Source organism: Lutra lutra, chromosome 3 (genome assembly GCF_902655055.1).
Source record: "Lutra lutra chromosome 3, mLutLut1.2, whole genome shotgun sequence".
NCBI lineage: Eukaryota > Metazoa > Chordata > Mammalia > Carnivora > Mustelidae > Lutra > Lutra lutra.
The window spans coordinates 87,740,142-87,763,987 of NC_062280.1; the positions used below are offsets into that span (position 1 = coordinate 87,740,142).

Here is a 23,846-nt window from a genome sequence, read left to right on the forward strand (position 1 = left end):
TACTTCTTACTTTGTCAAACTAATAACATTTATCTAATCTAAAATTCTAATTGCTGTAAAAGGCCTATTAGGAAATACAGGGCTTTCTTACCCATTCTTTCCAGTCCTCTTCTCTAGAGGCAAGTATTTTAAAACCCTTCTTCTGTTTCTTTTGGTCATTATGTATCAGCATATTGCTACATTACATACACACACATTGCTACCTTTTGATTCATTTATTTTAGATACGGTTTGTTGACTTTATATTGTGGTCTTTGAGAATGATTTTTTCACCTCTGTACTGCCATTTCTTTCTTGTATATTCCCATATTGTTAGGTTACAAGTTTTGGCTAGCTTATTTTTAGTATTAGATTATTATACTGTGCTGATATTTAGAACCGAACACTGTAATGAGCTCTGATGAAAATGTTTGCTTCTGACTTTTTTGTTTTATATGAAGTTACTAATGCCTTGTTTTTTTCCTGTTTAATTTCCTTGTCACTGTTATTTCTTTCTATATCTTTGAGGAGCTTCTTATTCTGATTTTCCAATTTTTTTCTAAAATATATTCTTCCAGGAGATTTCTACTCTCCTTCCCTCTCATTTTCTAGATCTGCTTTCTTTTTTTTTTTTAATTCTTTTAAGATTTTATTTATTTATTTGACAGAGAGAGAGAGAGAGAGATCACAAGTAGGCAGAGAGGCAGGCAGAGATAGAGAGAGAGGGAAGCAGGCTCCCCGCTGAGCAGAGAGCCTGATGTGGGGCTTGATCCCAGGACCCTGGGATCATGACCCGAGCTGAGGGCAGAGGCTTTAACCCACTGAGCCACCCAGGTGCCCCTAGATCTGCTTTCTTCCTGAGCGTTTTCTTTGCTGTTAAACTAGGCATTCCCTTTGGCTTTTTCTGAATTTTGTATTGTTTTCTTTCTTGTCTTAATCTTATACTGTTGTGCTGTATATCCTGTAGTAGTTTCCTGAGAAAGGTTATCTGGGAGAAAAATACCTTTTTTCAATTTTCTCACTTGATTGATATTTTTGCCTGAATGATGACATTTTACATTGCAAATCACTTTCCTTCAGAATTTGTTTTTTTTTTTTAAGATTTTATTTATTTATTTGATAGAGAGCGAGAGAGGCAGGGGGAGAGGGAATACAAGCACGGGGAGTGAGAGAGGAAGAAGCAGACTTCCAGCCGAGCAGGGAACCCGATGTGGGGCTTGATCCCAGGATCCTGGGATCGTGACCTGAGCTGAAAGCAGACGCTTAACAACTGAGCCACCCAGGCTCCCGTCCTTTAGAATTTTTAAAGGAATTAACTTTGTCTTTCTCAGTTCTCAACATTCATCGTGGTTAGGATGCCATTTTTTTTTTTTTTTTAAGATTTTGTTTATTTATTTGACAGAAAGAGAGGGAGAATGAGAACACAAGCAGGGGGAGCAGCAGAGGGAGAGGGAGGAGCAGGCTCTCTGCCCAGCAGGGAGCCCCAGGCAGGATTGGATCTCAGGATACTGGGATGGTGACTTGAGCCAAAGGCAGACATTAACTGACTAAGCTACCTAGGCGCCCTGGAATGCCATTGATTGTTAACTGTCTAAAAGAAATAAGTAGAGAGGCACCTGGGTGGTTTAGTCGGTTTAGTCGGTTAAGTGTCTGACTCATGATTTTGGGTCAGGTCATGATCTCAGTGTTGTGAAATTGAGCCCAGACTTGGGCTCTGTGCTGAGTGTGGAGCCTGCTTAAATTCTCTCTCTCCCTTTGCCTTTCCCCACTCCTTCTCTTAAAAACAGTAAGTAGAAGTGGAATGCATGGGTATATAAGGGTATCATGTTTTTAAAACTTTAAATATGGGGAAGATGAAAAAGGAATTCAAGGCAGAGGGCAGAGGCCAGGTGACAGCAGAGTGTCCACTGTGCTTAGAGAATGAGGACATCTAGATCCGTGTGAGGAGAGGGTGGTACACAGTTGGACCAATGTCGATTGAGGCTCAGTAATGAATGCTTGTCACCTGGAGCTTTGAATTTATTTTGTAGGCACTATTTCACCCAGCTATTTTTAGCTATGTGAAGCCTTCATTGACTTACGGTAGGCAAAATGAATCCACCTAGGTTTTATCCTCTTTTTGTATTTTGTGCATGCACACACATGCATATATGTGTATGAGCACGCACGCACATACATACAGACACACACACACCTCTTTAATTATCTATGTTCCTGCCTCCCCTAGAATAGATCTGTGGGTAACAGAGCGAGATAATTAGGTGTCTATTAAAGAAAGCTCAGCAGGTCCATTCTTAACATTCATGGTGGTTGGGGTGACATTGAAAACTGGAGGATGAATAGGAGGAAGAGGAATTAAAAAGGAAGAGAGAATAGAAGATTGTTGCATTGTCCAGATATGAAGAAATAAGGGTCTATTGTAATAGTCTACTCAGAGTGGGAGGAATATTTCTTCAGTTATATTCTGATCATTCCCATGGGCCTAACCATTCTTAATTTTGGAAATACTATGTTGTTTTTGTGTACTTTGTAATGCATTTTGCTTTAAAATTTTCTTCCCTTTTGGTTCCTTTGAGAATAGTCTGAAACCTTTTTAGCTCTTGCTTTTGTTATTTTTTCTTAAAGACCAGTGATGTTTTGGTTACACAGTTGATGCTTAGTATTCATGGTGATTTGAAATACTGTCTTGATTTCATTTGGTTAAAGAAAAACACTATGAAATTTTGGATGAAAATAATTGGTAAAAATCTTATATTATCATTTATAGGAATTTCCTTATTCTGAGTGTTTCATTGCCTAAGAACATTAGCCTTGACACTGTCTTATTTAAAAATCATCCTTGATGAGGTGGGTCTTTTTTATCATGAAATGAGAAAATTGAAGCACAGAAAGGTTAAGTTTCTTGTCCAAGATCACGTAGGTAGCAGGTAGCAAAGCAGGGAATGTTTGTCTCTGGTTTATGTCTTTCTTCATTATTAAGCATACTTGTTTCCAACACTTATGGGAAAGATCTTAAGGAACATTAATCCTGTAAGTGGCATCACATGTTTATGGTACACTTACCTCCCTGTTATCAGCTGACTATTTAGTTTGCTGATTTCCTATAGTGGATAATTTCTGGGTTCCTTTTTTGGTCCTTCTTAAAGTGCATACCCAGCCTTGGTCACTTTCATGAATGAAAAAAAAAAGATGGGTTGATATGGCATTATTATTTATTTTTTTCTTTTTTATTTCCTATTTAGAAAATCACACTTTTCATTGAAAAACTTTCTGTACTCCTTAAGACAAATTGGTGTCCTTGTTTAATGTGTGCACTTGATAGATAAAATCTGATATTACTTACTTTTTATACTGTCTTATACTATTCTTTCATAAACTGCTAAAGCATCTCCAACTGCTGTTTCTCCTTTGTGATATTTTTAAGAAGTCACAACATGTTTCTTCCTGAACACCCAACAGTTTGGTTTTGTAGGAGATATTTTGCAGGGCTTTAGCAAGTTGTTACTGTGAATGTCTTCAAGAGGCAGTGCAGTAGGCCGAGCTCTGCAGTCCAGACACCTGTAGAGATCAGCATACCTGCCCTCAAGCAAAAGGCAGTAATTAGTTGCTTATATTCCCTTGCAAACTTCTACAGTTTTGTTGCACATGAAAACACCGAGATCACAGCAACGCTGTCATGAGCTCTGCACTGTTGGAGTTGTTTATGCCCACTCAATTTTTAATGTTCCTATAAGACATTTTGATGGGAACCCTGAGCCTAAAGGGATTTGCATGCTTGATCAAACCTGTGATGATTTAAATATAGAAATAAAGAGAAACCTTTGCATTACGTTGACTGTTAACTTTTAGGACACCCGTTAGTGGAAATTAACATGATACTTGAGGCAAAGTTGTTTTTGATCAACCTTCACAACTTTTTTGTTTCTTGACAGCAGGTATAGCTTCAGTAAATCTAAACAAGTTCTTTAATGCTTGTAAATCCAAGTGCATGTGGATATCTGGATGGCATGGTCTGAATATTTTAAAAGATAATTTTATACCACCCACTTTTATTGAAATTGAACTACTCTCAAGTCCCAATACTTTAGTCCTATCATATTGTCGTGTAGAGTTTGTCTTATTAAAAAAATGAGGGTCACCTGGGTGGCTCAGTGGGTTAAGCCTCTGCCTTCAGCTCAGGTCATGATCTCAGGGTCCTGGGATTCAGTGCCCAGTCAGGCTCTCTGCTCAGCAGGGAGCCTGCTTCCCCCTCTCTCTGCCTGCTTCTCTGCCTACTTGTGGTCTCTCTCTCTGTCAAATAAATAAATTAAATCTTAAAAAAATATGAGATGACAGGTGATTGAATTTTAGTAAAATACAGTAATGTATAAGAATTGGACATATTGGGGTCAAGGAAATTTATTACAGCGCTAGGTTTTTTCATACCATTGTTTTATTTCCTATTTCTTTATTTTTTTAAGTCAATGTGGTGCTCTAAGTCATGACCCCAACCAAGATCAAAAGTTGCATGCTCCATCGACTGAACCAGCCAGGTGCCCCCTACTGTTGTTTTAATTCCAACACTGTATCTGTTCTAGGTAGTATGTGGGTTAAAAGCTGGTGTTTTACCAAATGTGTGTGTGCGTGTGTGTGTGCATATACATATATGTACACACACACACACGCACACACACATTTATACACACATACACACATACATATATATACATATATATGTATATATATATATGGGAGAGAGAAATAAATAAAAATTTAAAAAGCTAGTGTTTTGACACCTGGTAAACTCAGGAATTCAGTTTTTTGATTATGTAAGTTATAATAAGCAGCTTCACTAAGATGCATTACTGATTCTTAAATATATTTAGTTTGAAAAATGCTATAATTTCTAATATCAGCAAATTCAGTTCACATGTATTCTGAGCAAAACTAACTGCAGCATCTTATCTTTTCTGCATACCATGATGGATATACATGCTTCTTACATTGGTTCTCAGAAACAAACAGGCATTATGGAATTGTCAGATTATGGGGAACTAAAGAAGGTGCTGGACTATCTCTCTCATTGACAGAGTTGGAAATCTGAGGTGCTGGTGAATTCAGTCAGGCCATTGTGCCTCACATTTTCATTCATTAATACATCCATAGAATCTTCCAGTGGGTTTCTGATCACAGTGATTCATTAGTTCTTCAGCAAAAAAATGAAATGAATGATATGAATGTCAAAAGGCCTAACCTCTAAATTTTATATTTGCATGACTTTCTTAGCCATAGTAAGCCTAAATGTGGATGGAACTGGGGGTGCTCCACTTGCGAGGTAATGGTGGTGGTGCTAGCGTGAACAGAGTACTCTTACGGGTTGTATGTGGAACATTTGGCTAGCTTATACCTCCTGGACTTTCAGGAATTTCACAGAAGTCATTCCTAAGAATTGGTCTGTCTGTAGTGGCCTTTGGAATCCCCAATAACTTCGTGTAAATGTCCGTGCATAAAACATTTGGCAGTCTGTTTCCTACGTAAATACTCCATGTGGCCTGTGTTGGTATCCTATTTATCTGTTCATCTTTGGTGTCTAACTAATGTGATTAGTCAGTGTTGGTTGGATTAGTGAGTGAGTGAAAATACCATGTAGTGCATACGAGTAGCCTATGGAACATACTATCCTTAGGAAAGAGTGAATCATAACAAACACTCATAGCAAAAGAAAGGACTTTTACTCCTGCCACGCCCCCCCCCCATTTTTTTCTCTCAGTATAATCCTAGATCGATTTTTCTTTTTTTCTTTTTTCTCTATAATAAGTACCTGTGATTTGACTTTAACTTTACCTTTTTACTATCAGTGCATCCAAAAGATTCTGTGAAAAAAAGCTACATTTTTTACTATGCTAAAGTTAAATTCTTCTTACTTTAAGTTGCAGTCCGGATCCATTTAGCTTAATTAGCTTTGGTTTCTACTGTTTTGTAACCCTTGTTTCTCCTCCTGTGCAGGACAGACTTTTCACCCTGTTTCAGGATAAGCCACACTTCTTCATTCGGCCCTCATGCCTTGCTCTGAGCTCCAATCTCATGAACTCCTGAGTTACTTCTGTTTTTGACTAACCAGTTTAGAATTAAGTCATATGCATTCCTCTGTTTTGCAAAATGTATGTCTCCATCTAGTTTGTAACTTCATTACTATGATTTTTAAATTTTAAGTATTTTAATTTTTTCATCTCTGGCATATGGCAGAACGCTAAGTACTTTGTAGTCACTCAGTAAAACTGTACAGACTAGTTAATCTCTAGCTTTTCAATAGGAAAATAAACTCCCAAAGAAAGTGAGAAGGACAGATAGAGACATGAGGGTCAAAGGAAGGAAGGAGGGAAGATGGTAGGGAAGAGAGGAAGAAATGAAGGAAGGAAGCAGGGAAAGAAGGAAGAAAGGAAGAAAGGTAGGGAAGGAGGGTGAGCATATTTTGTGAGATGGGGAAAAGCAATGATTTTTGGATTCGAAACATGAGTTAAATCTGATTCTCCTTACTTGCTTTGTAATCTTAGATAAATTTCATAATCTTTGGGTTTAAATGGTATTAATATCTACCTGGTAAGCTTGTTGTAAGGGTTAAATTATGTAATACATGTTAAGGGCTTATTAACACATTCTCTGATACATAATTCATGTTTAGCAAATGTTAGCTGACTCTGTTCTTTTTCAAGTGAGGCAAGTAAGGTTTAGAGAGCAGACCAAGGGTCATATAGCCCGTAAGTTGTGGAGAGAGGGTTGAAACCCACATTTTTCTTACTCCACAGCAGTATGTTTTCAATTGCTCCTCTGCCTTTTGGCTAAGATCAAGTGTAAAGCAGTGTTTTCAAACATTGGTGTACATCAGAATCCCCTGAAGTCTCTTCAGAATAAGGATTGCTGAGCCCCCTCCTGGGTCACCAGTTCTATAGGTCTGGGATGGGACCCGAGAATTTGCATTTAAACAAGTTCCCAGCCGCCACTAGATCAGGGACCACACTTGGAGAACCAATGCTCTATCGCCCTAATTATCCGCCCTAGCTGGACATAAGAAATCACTTAGGGAGCTTCTAAAAATTACTGAAGAAACTAGAATCTCTGATTGTCGAGCCTAAATATCAGCTTTTTACTTTTTGTTTTATTCTTATTTTGTAAGCCCTCTAGGTGATTCTAATGTGCAGCCGGAATAAGAAATACGACCCTGCCTAAAGCTAGAGTCTGCAGTTTTCCATTAGAACTAGGTACCAAGCAAAGCTCTGGCCTTGAACACCTCCTGGGTGCTCAGTGATGCAGGGCGCCAGCAGTGTATTGTTTTTGCCCTGTGATGTTTTAAGACAATTGCTTCAACCTAGAATCTTTTATTGTTTTACCTATTCTAATTATTTGTGTGTATTGTTTGCATTTTTCCATCCAGTTTCACTGTCAAATAGTCTGGGTTCTGACTGCCTTTGTTAGTCTCTAGGGTAGACTTTATGTTAACATTTGGCGGAAGCAACTATTTAGCAGTAGTTGAAGTATTAAATAGGTAAAACAATATCTAGTTTTTAAAAAGGCAATCATTTTAGCAACTTGTTGGACTTTTAGAATTCTGATTACGAGTTTGTTCTTTTTTCTCAGATGCTGTTGGAGACCTTATGTTTTTATTTTGGGGCTGTTGGTTAGAACAGATAATGATAGTTGTGCACCCAGATGTACGTAAGTAAAAATGCAGTAGATTAATTGGTAACAAGAGTAATTTCTTCTGTTATACGATTCAGTTGATAAATGTATACAAACCAAGGCATGAACTCATTTACTGGATAAGAGTGGGCAAAATACCACATAATTTCATTAACCTTTAAGCAATGAAATTATAAATCCCTATGCAAATGATTAAGGTTATCATTGCCTATCACCCCCTTTTGATACCTACAGACTGTTAATTCTTCTCTGTCCTGCTGAGTCTTATTAAAACTTCTGACTGATGTACTTTTATTAAAAGGTTTAGAATTTACCAATTTAAAGCACTTGCTTCACACTATCACCTCTAATTTAACTAGGCCATTAAACAGTATTTTGCAAAGTGGAAAAAGTCAATAGCTGTTCCTTTAAAAAAAAATAATAAATTGAAATGAATTTAAACTCTGCTTGGAGGTGAGCAACTGCTGTATACTACTAGGTCTTTTGATAGTTGATTTGTTCCTTTAGTATGCAAATTTTAGGTTTACAAAGATCTACTGCTTTTATTTAAGCAATATGCCTGGAGGCTAGATTGGTAAGCTTTAGGGAGATATCTAGTTTGGTGTGAAATAAATAGTTGTTAAAGGATCACATGAATTGGGTCCCAGAAGATAAAGAGTAGAGCTGAGACAGTTTGAGAAAAACTGACTGTGTTTCATTTCATTTGGCTAAAAGTACCACCAAATTAAAAATGAAGACAATGAATGATGGCAACACAAAGAAAAGTGATGCGAATGAGCCTTTTTTTTTTTTTTTTTTTTTGGTAGATTTTTTGAAAAGTTCTGACTGGCAAGAAGTTGAAAGGAAAGGGTTTACTACATCCCTGACTAAAGGAGTTTACTCATCATTTTGGAAGGCTAGACTCAAGGGCTTTCGAGTTTTGGGAGAGTAGATGCTTGGTCCAGGAGGAAGGAATGGGTTCTTCCGCTGGCCAGTCAGCAGCATCACTTCTGGTCAGTGAGAAAATGACAGAGCATCCTCACATGCAAAAGAAAAGCCCTCTGGGTTGCCATTTTAGGTTGCAGCCTATGAGTAATCTGGTTTGCAAGTTTAAAGCAAATGTTGTCATGGTTTTCTATCTTTGGGGAAGCTTTATGTCACCAATCTTTTGCATCTCTGATTTTCAAGTGCATTTTAAAGAAAAGACAAAGTAAAAAATTATAAAATATATTTCTATATTGATAGCTTTAAAATCCTCTTTTCCTTTTTTTTAAGTGCTTCTATCTGCCTTTTGGGATGTTTTTAAGTACTCTGGCTCTCAGAGATATAATATTTGAACAGCATTGTGTAGCAGTTAAAATGTCCTCTGTGTATGCATGTTAGTTGTGTATACCTGGTGGTGGGTGGTAGGGTATGGAGTACAGGGGTGGTGATGATGTGTGAAGATGGAATGCTAGTCTTCCACTGAGGCTGGAAGTCCCTAGCCCTTTATCATCAAAGACACCCCCCACACACACACACCATGCAGTATATATGTGTGAATTAATAGATTTCCTTACCTTTTCCTGTTCAGCATCATTTTGTTTATTTTTATTTTGGATTTTAAGATATCTTAAAAACTTTTAAATTGTCATTGTATTCACTGGATTCAAATTCAAAAAGTGACAAGGGCTATGAAATCTCCCTCTTATGCCCTGGTCCCTTAATACTTTCTTTATACACAGCTAATCAGTGTGTGTGTGTGTGTGTGTGTGTTTCTTTCTAGAGACATGTAGACACATAAAATATATTTATTTATTTTTGTTCATGTGTTGATTTATATACTTGTGAACATTGTATTTTGGAAGTTTTTGAAAAAAATGCCAAACTGCACTTAAAAATATAGGTTGTATAGCCTTATTCAGGCATGAATTATTTCTATTAGCTTTTTTATAACATTGGAATTAGTTTAAGATCTGTCCCTCACACTCCCCCAACCTGCACTTTGTGAAGCAGAATTACGTGTGAGTCTCTCAGAGGTTCTATGGGTATGTGTCAAGTTCTGTGTTTGCTCTGTAGCCTCAGTGGACATGCATTGTTTCTGAAGCCCTTACTGTTGTCACGTCCACACAGAAATGCTTTTTTGTTCTTGAGGAATTCTCATTTGTACACACTGTGCTCAGAGCAGATTCCTTTGTGTCTTCTTTCCTTATTCCTTCCTTATACTCTCCTCTACTCACTTAGTTTTACTTCTAAATTTACATTTTTTGTGAGCTTTTATATTTGCATTCATATTTGGTTTTATTTAATTTAACTTTTTTTTTTTCTCTGATCTTAGTTGAGTGTATAAGTTGAAGAGTACTGGGAACCATCTGAGACTTGTCTTCTTTTAAATTTTACTTCTATCGAGTCAGCAAAAGGTACTGATTGAGAGTATGGGATCTCAAGCCAGATTGCTTGGTTTGAGGTTTAGGAACATGATACTTAACTTCTTTCTGCTTTAGGTTTCTTACTTTGTTCAATGGGGTATAACAGTATCATCTACTTTAGAGATGCAGTGATTAAATAACACTGTTTAATTGTGCCTATCAAATGTTAGCTATTTGTATTTTTATGATATAGGTGTGATTATATTTGATTTTTATAGGATATAATTTAGCATTTTTAACATTATAATTTTAAATATATTTGCATATATTTTAAGGAACCTTACAAATCTTCATTCCAGGATATAGCCTTCTCTTTTAGTATTTATTTTTTAAAGACTTTATTTGACAGAGAGAGACACAGCAAGAGAAGGAATACAAGCAGGGGGGGTGGAAGAGGGGAGCCGGATGCGGGGCTTGATCCCAGCACCCTGGGATCATGACCTGAGCCAAAGGCAGACGCTTAAAGACAGAGCCACCCAGACGCCCCTAGCCTTCTCTTTTAAACAGTAAGAATGACTCTATAGGCTATCAAGATAAAATAGTAAGTTCTTAATGTAAGGGTGATTGAAAATTAAAAAAAACAAAATCAATTCTCTTTCTCTTGTTCATTAAGAATAGTGTTTATTTTTTTTCTTAGTGTTATTATGTGTGTGTGTGTGTGTTTAGAGCAGCACTGTTCAATAGAGTTGTAATGCAATAATGTAAAATTTTCTAGTGACCACATTAGACAAATGAAAATAAATATATTTAATTTTGTTAATATATTTTATTTAACCCTATATATCTAAATTCTTATCATTGCAACATGTAATCAATATGAAATTATTGAGCTATTTTACATTCTTATTTTTGCATTAAGTCTTGAAATCTATTGTGTATATTCTACTCAACAGCACATTTCATGTAAGACTCGCCACATTTCAAGTGTCCCACAGGCTAGTGGTTACAATATTAGCATCATTATAGTATAAAAACTACTTTTAATTTGTCCTCTTAGGTTAGGGAGGTTTTTTGATATTTCGCAACAAATGATAAAGCTAGATGCATCTAACAGGCAAACAGAAGTGTAAATTTGTAGTGGGAAGAGAGCTATAGGAGAGGTTAGGATTTGGGAGTGATTAGTGAATATATAGATGATAATTGAAATCTTGAAGTCAAGGACAGAAGAAAACCATAATATCCCTAGGGATAAAGCTCTAGGGAATTCCTAGAAAAGGAGCCAGGCTAAAATAGGGAACACACCTCAAGGAGAGGTGGCTGGGGGAGAGCTGCAAGTTGGTGGCGTCCTGGAAACCGATGGAAGGGAGTTTCAAAGAGGCATGGTGGGCAGGACTGCCAAATGCCACAGTCCAGCAGAGAGAGGGCTGAAAATAGGTCATTATTAGCAAACCTTAGCAATGGCTGTTTCAACACAGTGAAGGCTAAGTAAGCCACGTTGTGGTAGTTTGAGCATTGCTTGGAAGTTGAAGTAAAGGCAGTGGGTCTATATTGTTGTTTTATGAATCTTGGCAGGATAGTTGGTAGTGTTGAAAGAAGTGTGCTATTCATGAAGGAGAAGGAGCCAGTGGAGAGAAAAAGATTCAAGGTAGAGGAAAAGGTGAAGAATGGTGGAGCAAGTTTTTAGGAAAGTCATGAATGGATAGGGTTCAGTGCACAGGCAGAAGGATTAGTAATGGAACAGAAGAGGGTGAATTGTGAAAGAGGTGTGAAAGCATTATGAGACAGGCGAATTTGTATATGATAGAGTGGGTTCTAAGTTGTAGGCAACAGCTAGTTTAAGTTGCAGACAGCTAGCTAGTTTAAGCAAAAAGGGATATGTTTACACACTACTTAATTTCCAAAAGTGCCAAGAAACTAACCTTGACTATTAACAAGCTGGGAACAGCATAAGCCAAGGGAAACATCCAGTTACCCTATTTTAGTAGAATATCTATTGTCAGTTGCTACTTGGGAACCTGTGATACTAGGGATCATTCAATTAGACTATCTAGCTGGTTGTCTCAGAAGAACAAAATGCTTTCACTACAAGATTTGATCTACTTGGAGGTGGTCACCACCTTGACTTACTTCTGTTTTCTAAGTCTTACATGGATTTTTCTGTTTGTCTGAATCCAGGTCCCATAGAAGGCATGATGCAAATGCATCTGGGAAATGGAGTTTTTAGCTTTGGAGGAAGCTAGAGAGCATGCTAGAGGTGGATTGCAACCTATGTGGTTCTGGCTCTGATCTTTCATGAATTGGAGTCAAGACTGACCCAGGGCAGCAGTCTTCTGAAGATTTGAGCAGCCTGGGTGAACCTTCTACAAGATGGCTCACATATAACCCTGTTAAGTGGATTCTGGCCATTTGGCAAGAGGCCATGAGGACCATTTCATAGAGCTGTTTGTCCTCCTGATGTGGCAGCTGACTTCACCCAGAGTGAGTGACCCAAAAGAGCAAGGAGCTAGCCGTAGTATCTTTTAGGACCTAAACTCAGAAGTCAGAAACCCTCACTTCCAGGGCATTCTGGTTTTTGTGCACCAACCCTCATGCAGTGAGAAGGAGCTACCAAAGTCATGAATTTCATAAGATGAGGATTTGGGGGAGCTCTTGGAGGATGGCTCCCATGCCTCCCCACATTCTCCATTGCCTGACTTCCTTTAACAGCAGAAATTGATCAAAGTCATCTGTAGAAGGGAAAAACAACTTTAAAAAAATAGAACGAAACTTGCCAAGAATTCAGATAGAATGTGGTTCTAGGTTACATCTTAAGGTTACAAAGTGCACGGGATCTGCCAGTTTTTTAAAAGATTCAGAAATGCTGTTCAGTTACTTGTTCTCTGGCTTTCTTTTCTCAAGGTAGAGAGTATATCATAAAATCATAACTCAGCTAGGTGTATGTATTTTGATGTTTGGAGATAATGAGGTTGTGATACTTTGTCTTCCAGAATAGCTCTCTTGTCTTCGTCTCTGAAATGAAGAGGTTTGACTAGCTGTCCCTATGGTCCTTTCTCAGTCTCCATTCCTTAAGACCCTGACTAACTTCGAGAATTGGAGTGAACATCTCTGTGACATACTAGATAGATGTAGGGCATTCTACCATGCCTCGGTCACACCATCTGACTTCTTTCATATCATGTATTGAAATGATATTGCTGTTTATGCCTCCCTGCATCCTTCCTCCCCCTCCCCAAATTAAACTCCAGCCAGGCAAATTTTGTCTTTGTTCACCACTAAATTCCCCAGAAACCAGGGCAATGCCTGGTAGATGCTGAGGGGATGAATGTCTAAAGAAATTATTTTTCAAGAAATATACCACAAGATCATTATTTGTAACAGGCCATTTAAAAATTTTTTAATTTGATTTCTCCTTTTGCTTGACTTATGTCTTCTCAGCCTTTCCCTTATCTTTTTTTTATCGTTTTTTTCTCTTCTTTTTTGATGACACTCCTGCTCAGGTTTCTTTCTATGGCTGCGGATGTTTTTGTCTTATTCACAGTTGGTGCCTGCAAGGTTCTCCATCTTGATTTCTTTCTGATAGAAGCTATTTGGACTCTGGGACCACTGTTTAGGGAAATTCTTTTAAGAGATGGCATTTGGTAATCCTGTGATTTTGTGTTATATATTCTGTCTGGGAGCCACATTTCCTATTGCTTTGCCAGCTCCTCCTTTTGCTTGTCACGTAGGATCCTTTTGTTAGTCAGTATTGATATACCTAAGGATTCTGACTTTAATGTATATAGAACAGGAAAGTCACAATATCCACCCTTGGGTATAAGGTAAGAACTTGTTCTCTTCATTCCGCATGGCTTGCAGAGAAGTTAAGTAACAGTTTAAACCTGATCTAATGCTGTCAGAGAAAGTAGTGTTAAGGTATGTTAAGGTATGTACCCCAGATACGGAAGTGTCTGTGTACCTCCATTGTTTCCCTGGAGTGAAAGCCCCAGACCTGGACTGATTATTCCTATGTATTCCAACATGTCTCTGAGATCTTAGACTGTCCTCAGCAGAGGTTCTTGACAGTTGTTTGGATTATGGAACTTTTTGGCAAATCTGACAAACTGTTGATCTTCTCTCCAGAGAGACATCCATTTACATAAACCCACAAATTTTACATATATCATTCAGAAGTACATAGACTCCACGTACCAAGGATAAGGACCTCTAATCTGAATTCTTCTTCTTGTTTTTGAGTTAGAATTGATTTGGGAAGCCTTGGAAAGATTGGGGGTGGGGGAAAACTCTTACCAGTTAAGACTCCAAACATCTCTCTCCTTGGAGGTTCTTCTTCCATATTAAGAATCAGACTTCCATCCAAGAATCAGACTACTGGGTCATTCAGGTAAACTCTTATCCAGGTCAGGATTCAGAATTCCGCCTGGGCTTATTTTCAAAACAACATCTTAATTATGTCCTTTGATCTCACAGGTATCTCTGCATTAGCCTGATTGGATATATGTAAAGAGAAAAATTAGTACCTCTGGATCATCAGGTAAGCAAATGGGACTTTGTTTTAATTTCTCCATTGATTCAATCCTCTGTCAGTATGTGGCCATTTCCTATCATCTGTTCTTTCTTTACTACAGTGTGGGTCAGTGAGATGATAAATATTTCTAGAGAAGGAAGCAGCCATTCCTGAGTTTTATAAGATTACTTCATCTGCTGCTTGAAGTCAGTTTTCTTTATTTTAATTTTATCTCATTATTATTTCATACATTCACACTTCTATACCAGATAAAAATTCCCTGCTCTTCTTTTTATGTATATACTTTGGAGAGTTGTGGACAGCTCTCATATTGTTCCTTGGTTGTCAGCCAAGTTATACGCATTTAACTCCTTTAATCTTTCTTTGTAATTCAGTCAGCTTGGCTGCTTTTTCTAGATTTTCCCCTATTTCATCTGCATCATTAAAAAACAGAGAAAACATGTTATCGCCTGGCTTCTTCTACACCTTTCATTCTTTTTATTTCCTGATTTTGCATCAGATTCCTTGCTGAACTAAAGCCAGCCAGGCATCATTTTGGCACGACATGAATGCCTTTTCTATAACTATCAGTGTCCCATGCAGTTATAGCATCATTGGTATATCCCAGATGGAAGAAAGGAAATGGGAAAGGAGAACAGTGAGGAGCAAAATAATGCATTTTTTGATTCTGTGGCAGACCAGCCCTTGCCATCCATAGCAAATCATTGTACCTGAAACCTTTATCACAGGTTTTATCCTCCCACAGGGTTGTGCACGATACTAATTTGAATAACGAGAAGCATGGACTGTGTACTGTTTGAAGTTTGGCCATCGTTCTCACCCGGTTTCTTTTCCACACTTTCCCCCTCCCCCCGCCTTTCCCAACAGTGATCTTGACTCGCTATCAGAATCTGTGGCCATGCACAAAACTGGGTGGGGGATCATTTTGTTGGAAATTAGATAGGCTCAGGTGGTCATGCTCCACGCCTGTGTATGTAACATCTGAGGCAAGTGCTTTAGTTCTTGCTATTTCTGTAACAGTCGTTGGTCTTCTTTTAACAGCTGATTCAGTGGAGATGGGCAGGAGGAAGGGACTAGTGGACCTTTGGTGCTATTCATCAATGCTGTACTAGTTTCACAACTCTTTTCCTGGCCTGATGGGCAGGGAGAAGCATACTGCTTCTAGATGATGCTGAGCTTAGTGTAAAATATGCCAGCATGGGATCTGGGCTTGTCACAGTTCATTTTTTCTTTTCATTTGGTTTGTAGGAAATGGACTTCTACCTCTACTTATCTTGTGCATTAGAGAGAAAAGGGTCATACCTCTAGGAGCTAATGGCTTATTGGTGTTTTTAGTCACCAGATTCAGGTGGTATATTTAGTTGAAGCTTCCAGCAGCTCACACTTGGCTTTCTCATTTGTGTTAGCTTTTCTTCTAGTACAGAATTGAATAGGATAGAAGAGACGGTTTTCCTGTTTGTGTCTGTGGTAACTTTCTAGATGATTTGTGGTTTAATCCTTTAAACATTTTTGATCATTTATCACCTCTTTCCCTGTAAAGGCATAAAATATTCTGATTATACTGTTATAATCTTTTAATCAGATTATTTAAGTTTGGAGAAATCAAGGTCAGAATAACAGCTGACACAGTTGCCTCTGAATAGTGACCTAAAAATTGTGACACTTCTTTTTTTGCCTGATTTTATGGCCTTCCTTCACCTGTCAGATTTTAGACAAGATGATGTGATTGTGAATCACATATTTCTTGGTCTCAAGCTTCTTAAACAGGTAAGTATATAACCTGGACCCCTTTTAAGTCTGATTTTTAAAAAATGTTCATCCTTCCTGTGGCTTTCAACTGCCGGCAATATTGTTCTAAAGCTAATTTCTTTAGGCAAATGATAGATTCTTCAGCATAATTTTTGTTTCTTGAGTCTTTTCAAGACTTGTCAAACAAAACAAAATGCTAACCTGACTTTAAGGGGAGAAAAATCCACCTCCCCCCGCCCCGTACTATATTATTCTTTGTTCTCTGTGCTTCAAAGTGACAATCCCACACTGTCTCAATCGAGGGAGTCTAGCACAAAATAAAAAACAGCCTGGCACTGTTCTAGGCTGGCAGCCAAAATGTTTTGTGTAGCTTGGTTCTGGCAGTGGTTTTCATAAGGCAGAGGGTCTACCCTCCCAGCACCACTGAATGAAAGCAAGCAGCCTTAGTCTTTCCTCCTTATCCCATTTCTTTTCCTTCGTTTTCCTCTTTCTTCACATTAAAAAAAAAACAAAACAATATTTCTTAAATAGAAACTTCGTTCTCCTCACAACCTCCACGTTTGCTAAGCAGCATTGTTCCTTCTAGAAGCTTGTGTTAAAAGATTTCCCTTTTCCAGCTCTTAGAGATTTTCTTCACAGTTGCGTTTTTGCCACACTTCTCAGAAAACCCTTCTGAATATTACTAACTTTGGTCATGTTGACATAGTGGTTTTGATTGGTTGGAATCTTGTCTCCCTTCATAGCTTATTATTTGAATGGAAACTTTTGAATGACACTTGCTTGTATTATTATGGATCTTAAGCCAAGATATCTCTTGTTGAGACCAAAAAGTCTGCCATTGTTTTCTATTTTTGTCTAAAACTCAGGGTCAGCTCATAGCTTTTACAGATTGAATACTCATTTTTAGAATGTCTGATAAATGTTGCAGGCGAGCAAGTGAACTTCCATGAAATATACAGGTGTGTATTTAAAATGTTTTCCTTTGAAGTGAAAATGCAAGATAAAACACAGTGTTTTTAGGTTTCCCAATTCTCTCTAAATTATATCTAGTGACCTATTATTACAAGGGGTGTGAAAATGTAGCATTATGATTTTTAAGTGATGATTTGAGCAGGAGACTAGGTTTTCACTATGAGCAAGCATTCTACAAAATTTCATAGAATGTTCCTCAAAATGTAAATGTGTTTGCTCTTGTATTAAGCAAAAACAAATGACTGACTTTCAAGTGGTCTATTTTAAAAGTTAGTGTTTTGCAATCAAGATAAGAATAAATAGGCAGAATATGTTTTCTAAGGAGAAGATTGATATTATTTTGACTGATTTTTATTTTAAAAGGTTGTCAATGAATTTTGGCAATAAGAAAATTACTTTGGGAGGAAAAACTCATGAGCTTTTGTAATAGTGCAACACATGTGACTGAAGAAAAGTAAATAGTGGCTTCTGTTAGAAGTATTAATGGGAAGAATTTTTATATGCCATGTACGCTGGGAAATATATCTATTATGGAACATTAAGATCAACTTGTACAATCTAAAAGCTGTTTTTTTCCTAGAGATCTATTTTTAATTTAGAAAATGCTTTAAAATCATGAAAAGGGTTTGTAAAACAGGTATAGGAGAATTATGCATTAAATAAACTCACCTGTTATTTTCTCTCATTCTCAAGACAGGTTCAGCAACATATTGGCTCATTAATTTAACAAAACAAACAAGTACTCACATTGCTTTGTATGTATAATGCACATGTTAATAAATGCTGCAGTTTTCCACCCCTCCCATGCTGTTTTTTAAAGCTTGTATTTAAGTGCCTATTTCTGTAGAGTAGCTAAGATGAATCTGGATGGGATGCTTGTTAAGTTATATCAATTAAATCTTTAGGTCAATATTTTATGTTTCAGAATTATGACATTTTTTAGAAGGGAAGCCAGTGAAACTTTTTTCTTTTGGTCCCGTTAAGTGCATGACTGTCTTGAATCGTTCTATGCCAAGGTGTGATAATAGAGACCAGAGCTTATTCTCTATGTTCACATGTATTGAATAATGTTCATTGCATATTAAATACTATGCATCAACTTTAAATACATTTTCTCCAGTGGTATGATTTTTATTTGCAATTAAGCCCTTTGTCTTTTCTGCGGTAGGAACGTATTTTTCAGTGACTTAGGCATTGCAACATGAATCATTGTATTTATTTGTTTATTCCAACTATACACAGAGGCATAGTAGAAATATATTTAAGATCTGTGATGTTTGAGTATTTGAGCAGTTGTTGCTGTTGTTGTTTTGGTAAGTGCTGTTGAGTTTTTTATTTTTGTAGGTAATAAATTTTACAGTTTTGTTTAATTCTGAACATACATCAAAGCTTCTGTATCTTTATAGATAAATGTTACACAGTTTGTAGGAATTACTGTATAGTAACTTAATCATTATATTTGTAGCAACATGTAAAAATAGCATTATTGAAGGATGCCAGCAAAGTTGGATAAATACTAAATTTATTATTTTAACTAGGATTTTATTTTATTGTATTAAATATGTTTATAATTATGGATGGTGTTTCATTTCATTTGAATATCAGTACAGGTCTTGAACATTCCTCCTGGGTAGGTGGTTTGAATATTTTGTTTGATATCAAATATTGATAACATGTAAGATATTGATTTCTAAGTTTAAATATTAGTCATCTTTCCTTACACATATGGTACACACTTCAGTGTTAAATTTCGTTAGAGAGTATTGCATGAAAGTGTATGTGCTAATTCAGTTGTTTGATTCCCCCTCTAATTTTTGATACATTTTAATTCTCCCTGCTCGACATATTATCATTCCGTAGAATACTGTCACAAGTATGTCATATGTTTTCTGTGGCATCTCACACTGCTCACTTTTTATCCATAGTACCATATGAGTTCCCCCTTTTTCAGGTTTACACTGCATATTTTAAGCTGCTGATAGTGTAAGTACATTGCAAGGTAAAGTGACATTTAGCTTTTTGAGCTAGGCTCATTTTTAGCATGAGAGCAGGGTGGTTTTTGTTTTTGTTTTTTTCCCCTTTTTTCCTCTGCCCTAAATCTTCCTGTATTTCCTGTTAAAACAAAGAAATTCAACAAACAAGCAAACAAAGAAATTCAGAGATTTGGCTATAGCAGCAATTGAAATGCATCAAAAAGTGGCTACTACAATACAGTTTTATTAATGGATGATCTACATTGGTTCCAGCTGTGTCCATGTGATTAGGCCTTCACCAGGCAGCAATGGGTATTTCCCTATTGCTTTTATTTGATTTCCAAGAATGTGTCATCTGTTACATCAGCCCCTGCCAATATGCCCCCTGTAAAAGTGTTTTGTTTTCTTTTTCCTTCCAAATTTCTGAAGCATAAGTTGAATACCCACACATATCCCTGCCGAAATATTGTTTCTAGTGAATAGTGGCCTAGGTTTCTATGCCTGGTGTTGCATACCAAAATTCCAGAATATAAATTAAAGTAAATGTTTATTAAGTTTATCAGCAAATTCTCAGAAGTGTGGTTGCCTGGTAATGCTAAAGATAGACTATTTTCGCTTTTACGTTTCCATCTTAATATTTTATTACAGTGGTATAATGTGTTATAGAGGTGGACAAGCTTGCAGATTGAAGTGGGGATCGTCCAGATTGTTCCCTTCCCTGGACCATATGGTATAGTTCTAAAAGCCTTTTGTACGCTGTCTGTTCAGTTTATTGTAAACTCAATCTTTAGTGCACCTAAAAAGATAACCAAATAAAAATGGGCCGGAGAAAAAGGACCTCATATCATGTAGGGATCCCAGAAACACTTGTTTTAAAGGAGATAACTGCAGATGAAATTGAAGCTGAGATGAGATAAACAAAGGAGACTTGAATATGCTTTTGAGGTCATATGGATTGTCCAAGATTGCCTTCGAATGCTGGTTTTAAAATGAAGGAATTTACGTTATCTGACTATTCTTATTATCCTTATTTATCCCATTCCTGAAGTCTCACGAAGAAGAGGATGTAGCTCTTATCTGTTTTACAGAGGAAGCTTCTACCTAGGAACAGTGCCAAAAAATATATAAGCCCCAGGTTTTATGAATATATAGGGTTTTTTTTTTTTTTTTGACTGATTTCAGTGATAATTTAGGGCTAGAACTTTCAATGATTTCATCCTTATAACCATTACCCCTACTCACAGATAATTGAAAAGTTTCTAACTCCTTTTCATCCTCCCTCGCACCCCCTCCCCGCTTGACCTATTATGGTTCCATAATTCTATTTTAGGAAAATGGGATAAGAAATTGCTTATCCCATATGCTAAGACTCTTTAAAAGCTGGGAATGAGATGATTTCTCCTGACTCTCACTCCCCTTCCCTCCAAAGTAAGCTACTGTTTGAGAAGAGCATTAGACATTACCCATTGCTTTTTGGCACAAGAGATTTATGCTGAAATACTACCAAATGAGTTTGGGGGGGGGGGAGAGCCTGTGAAGAGCATGATTCTTTACTCTGTCATTACCCTGAACCACTGAAAGGGTAACTGAGAGGAACTTAAATGTTATTGGAATGTGTAATTTCCTTTTGAATGGCCACAGTGAAATATGTTTGAACAAAAAAGGCAGAAAAAGTATATGTGGCTTGTGGAGCTGATGGTGATTGAAATTAATGAATCTTTCCAGTTCTCTATGATTGAAATTATTCCAAGAATGGTGCATATTCAAAATCTGTCCAACAGAAACCTATAGAGGGTATTATCTTAAGGAGTTTACTCAACATAGGTAGAATAGCACAATAATTTAATAATGCTGGTGGTAAATTAGACACAACATGATTTTGGGATATGTATTTTTTCAAGTTAAAAAAATTTTTAAAAACAGAGTAACTGATTTCAAGTTGCTGAGGAAGTCTTTCCTATTTAAAAAAAATACTGTTATCTTGTGGTCTTTCATTTATTTGGCAGCTGCCTTCTTAAATGCTCGCACAATTGAAAACATAGTTTATATTTTGAAATAAGCTAGGTTCCTTGTTCCTTCCCTCTCTCTCTATTCTCTTTCCTTACTCCTTTCTTCCTAACCTTTGGCTATTTGTTTGTATGTGTATATTACATACATGAATGATATATACCACTCTATAAAAAATGTTATAGGTTTGAGGATCAGTGAGGAAGAGAAATAAAAATCTTGTAATGACTGCAACAAATGGATTTCTGTGGAGGAATTAGAACATGCTTATTTAAGTCATCTACACTATTGAAAATTGTAGAAACGTAAATTCAAAATTGTTCTTATTTCTTCTAGCTAGGAAGAACTAGATCATAGCCTAAATCAAGTTGGACAGTCTAACTCAAGTAACTCCTCTTAGCTGCAGCTTCCTTTTAATGGTAAAAATGCGTCTGGCCTCAGGTAGTAGAAGGTCTTACCGATGTGACTGAAATGAGTCAGGGTTTCATTTGTCTCATGTCATAAGAAGTCTGGAGGCTGTTAGTTCACAGGTAACTGATGCCATCAGGGACCCAGGTAACATCTCCTCTCCCATCCTTAGCACATAACTTTTGCCTTTTATTTTACAGATGACTTTCATACCCCCAGAAATTGTGCTTACCTTTAAGCAGGAAGAGAAATGAAGGATGCTCAGAAGCCTTTTCTTCATGGGAAGCAACCCTTCCTTCCTTCACTCCCCCTTTCTTTTTTTAGAAAGGGATGTCTGCTTGGAGGAGACATCTCATTGGCCAAAAGTATGTCACATAATTACCTCTAGTATGAGAGGAAAAGTACTTTAGCCATCTTGTTTCTATTTTGGAGGAAGACACGCAGAAGAAGAATTGGAATGCATGTCCAGTGAGCTGTCCCAAAGTGATCTACCATACTTCTCAATTCTTTTGTATAATTAGTTGCTTAGACCTTTGAACTTTCTGGGTACTTGGTGTATATAGTGACTTGTTGTTGGTTCCCTTTTGACATCAAGTACGTATATTTTGGTTTTGTAGTGTTATTTCTCTGTCTGATGACAGGAACTGTAATTAGGTCATCTTGGTGTCTTTACATTTAGCACAGTGTCTAGATGTGAACCCTCAGTTAACACTTGTTGGATAAGTGAATGGATGAATATTAAGAGCTATATTTGTAATTTTATTGGTGTAAATCATTTTTACATACAAAGGATACAGTAATAATTTTAATTTGTGAAAGGTTATAGATTATATTTTATTTTTTGCTGTTGCTTCTCTTTTTATTTTTATCTTTTAAATTTAGATTCAGTTTAGTTAACTTATTAGTTTCAGGGGTAGAATTTAGTGATTGCATATAACACCTAGTGATCATTCCATCAAGTGCCCTCCTTGATGTCCATCACCCAGTTACCCCATCCCTCCACCCACCTCCCCTCCAGCAACCCTCAGTTTGTTTCCTATTGTTAAGAGTCTCTTACGGTTTCTCTCCCTGTCTGTTTTCATCTTATTTTTCCTTCCCTTCACATATGTTCATCTGTTTTGTTTCTTAAATTGCACATATGAGTGAAATCATATGATATTCGTTTTTCTCTGAGTGGCTTATTTTGCTTAGCCTAGTACACTCTAGTTTCCTCCAGGTTGTTGCAAGTGGCAAGATTTTGTTCTTTTTGATGGCTGAGTAGTATTCCATTGTATGTACATACCACATTGTCTTTATCCATTTATCTGTTTCTGGACATCTGGGCTCTTTCCATAGTTTGGCTATTGTGGACATTGCTGCTATAAACATTGGGGTGCAGGTGCCCCTTTGGATCACTATGTTTGTATCCTTTGGATAAATACCTAATAGTACAATTGCTGGATCTGGACTACATTTTATTGACTTTTTTGTTTTTGATAAGGGAATATCAAATTGTCAAAGTTGTTTTGAGTGGAAGATACTCATTTACAAAGGTTATAGGAAAACCCTCAAAATGACTTAACCCAGTGTTTTTGTTGGAGAATATTATTCCATGAGTAAATACAAATATAATTTCTTTTTAACTTTTTTGCATAGACTATTGTTTAAACAAGGATATCTTGCAGTTGTCATATATTCAGAACTCTGTTTTTGAAGAAGTAAGCAATTTGAACTTATTAACATGGCAATCAGATAATTTGATCATCTATATTATTGATGTTAATTTACAAGGAGTTATTAGATCCTTGGTAGCCTTATGGCAAAGAGCACACTATATCACATTTTATCCTAGATCGCATTTCGGGTGTTTCTTTTAATTCTTATTTTTTCAATACGTATACAAATAGTAATGTACAGAAGAAAACTATGTCTATACAAGAAATGCAAAGAAGTCATCTTTACATCTGCTTGCTTTGCGTAAACTGTTTTAGAGGAAAGCAGGCTACCTCTTCATTTGAAATCTGCAGAAGACATGCTGAGTGTAACCTGATGGTGTGAGTCAGTACCTCACAACTTGCCCAATGCCTAACTTAAATTCCTTTTGTTATATTTCCGTTCTGTTTCTGTTATTTTGGCCTCAGAGGACAAAGAAAACAACTAGCCACTATCTCCCATACAACGTTCCCTATATAGCACCATTTTAATAAATTCCTCCCTTTTCATTCATGATGGCAGGGTTGTTGGTACCTT

General features: G+C 36.9%; 1 protein-coding gene across 11 annotated transcripts in view; it reads left to right on the forward strand.

The window, feature by feature from the left end:
- GTDC1 (glycosyltransferase like domain containing 1) overlaps nucleotides 1-23,846 on the forward strand; it is a 379,170-nt gene that overhangs the window by 50,416 nt on the left and 304,908 nt on the right. For 9 of the 11 annotated variants that reach the window (XM_047722447.1, XM_047722446.1, XM_047722452.1 and 6 more), the window contains exon 3: nucleotides 14,451-14,514. The exons of the other annotated variants lie outside the window; for them this stretch is intronic. The gene's annotated coding sequence lies outside the window, so the exon portion shown is untranslated. The remainder of the gene's footprint in view (nucleotides 1-14,450; nucleotides 14,515-23,846) is intronic. 11 annotated transcript variants of the gene reach the window in all.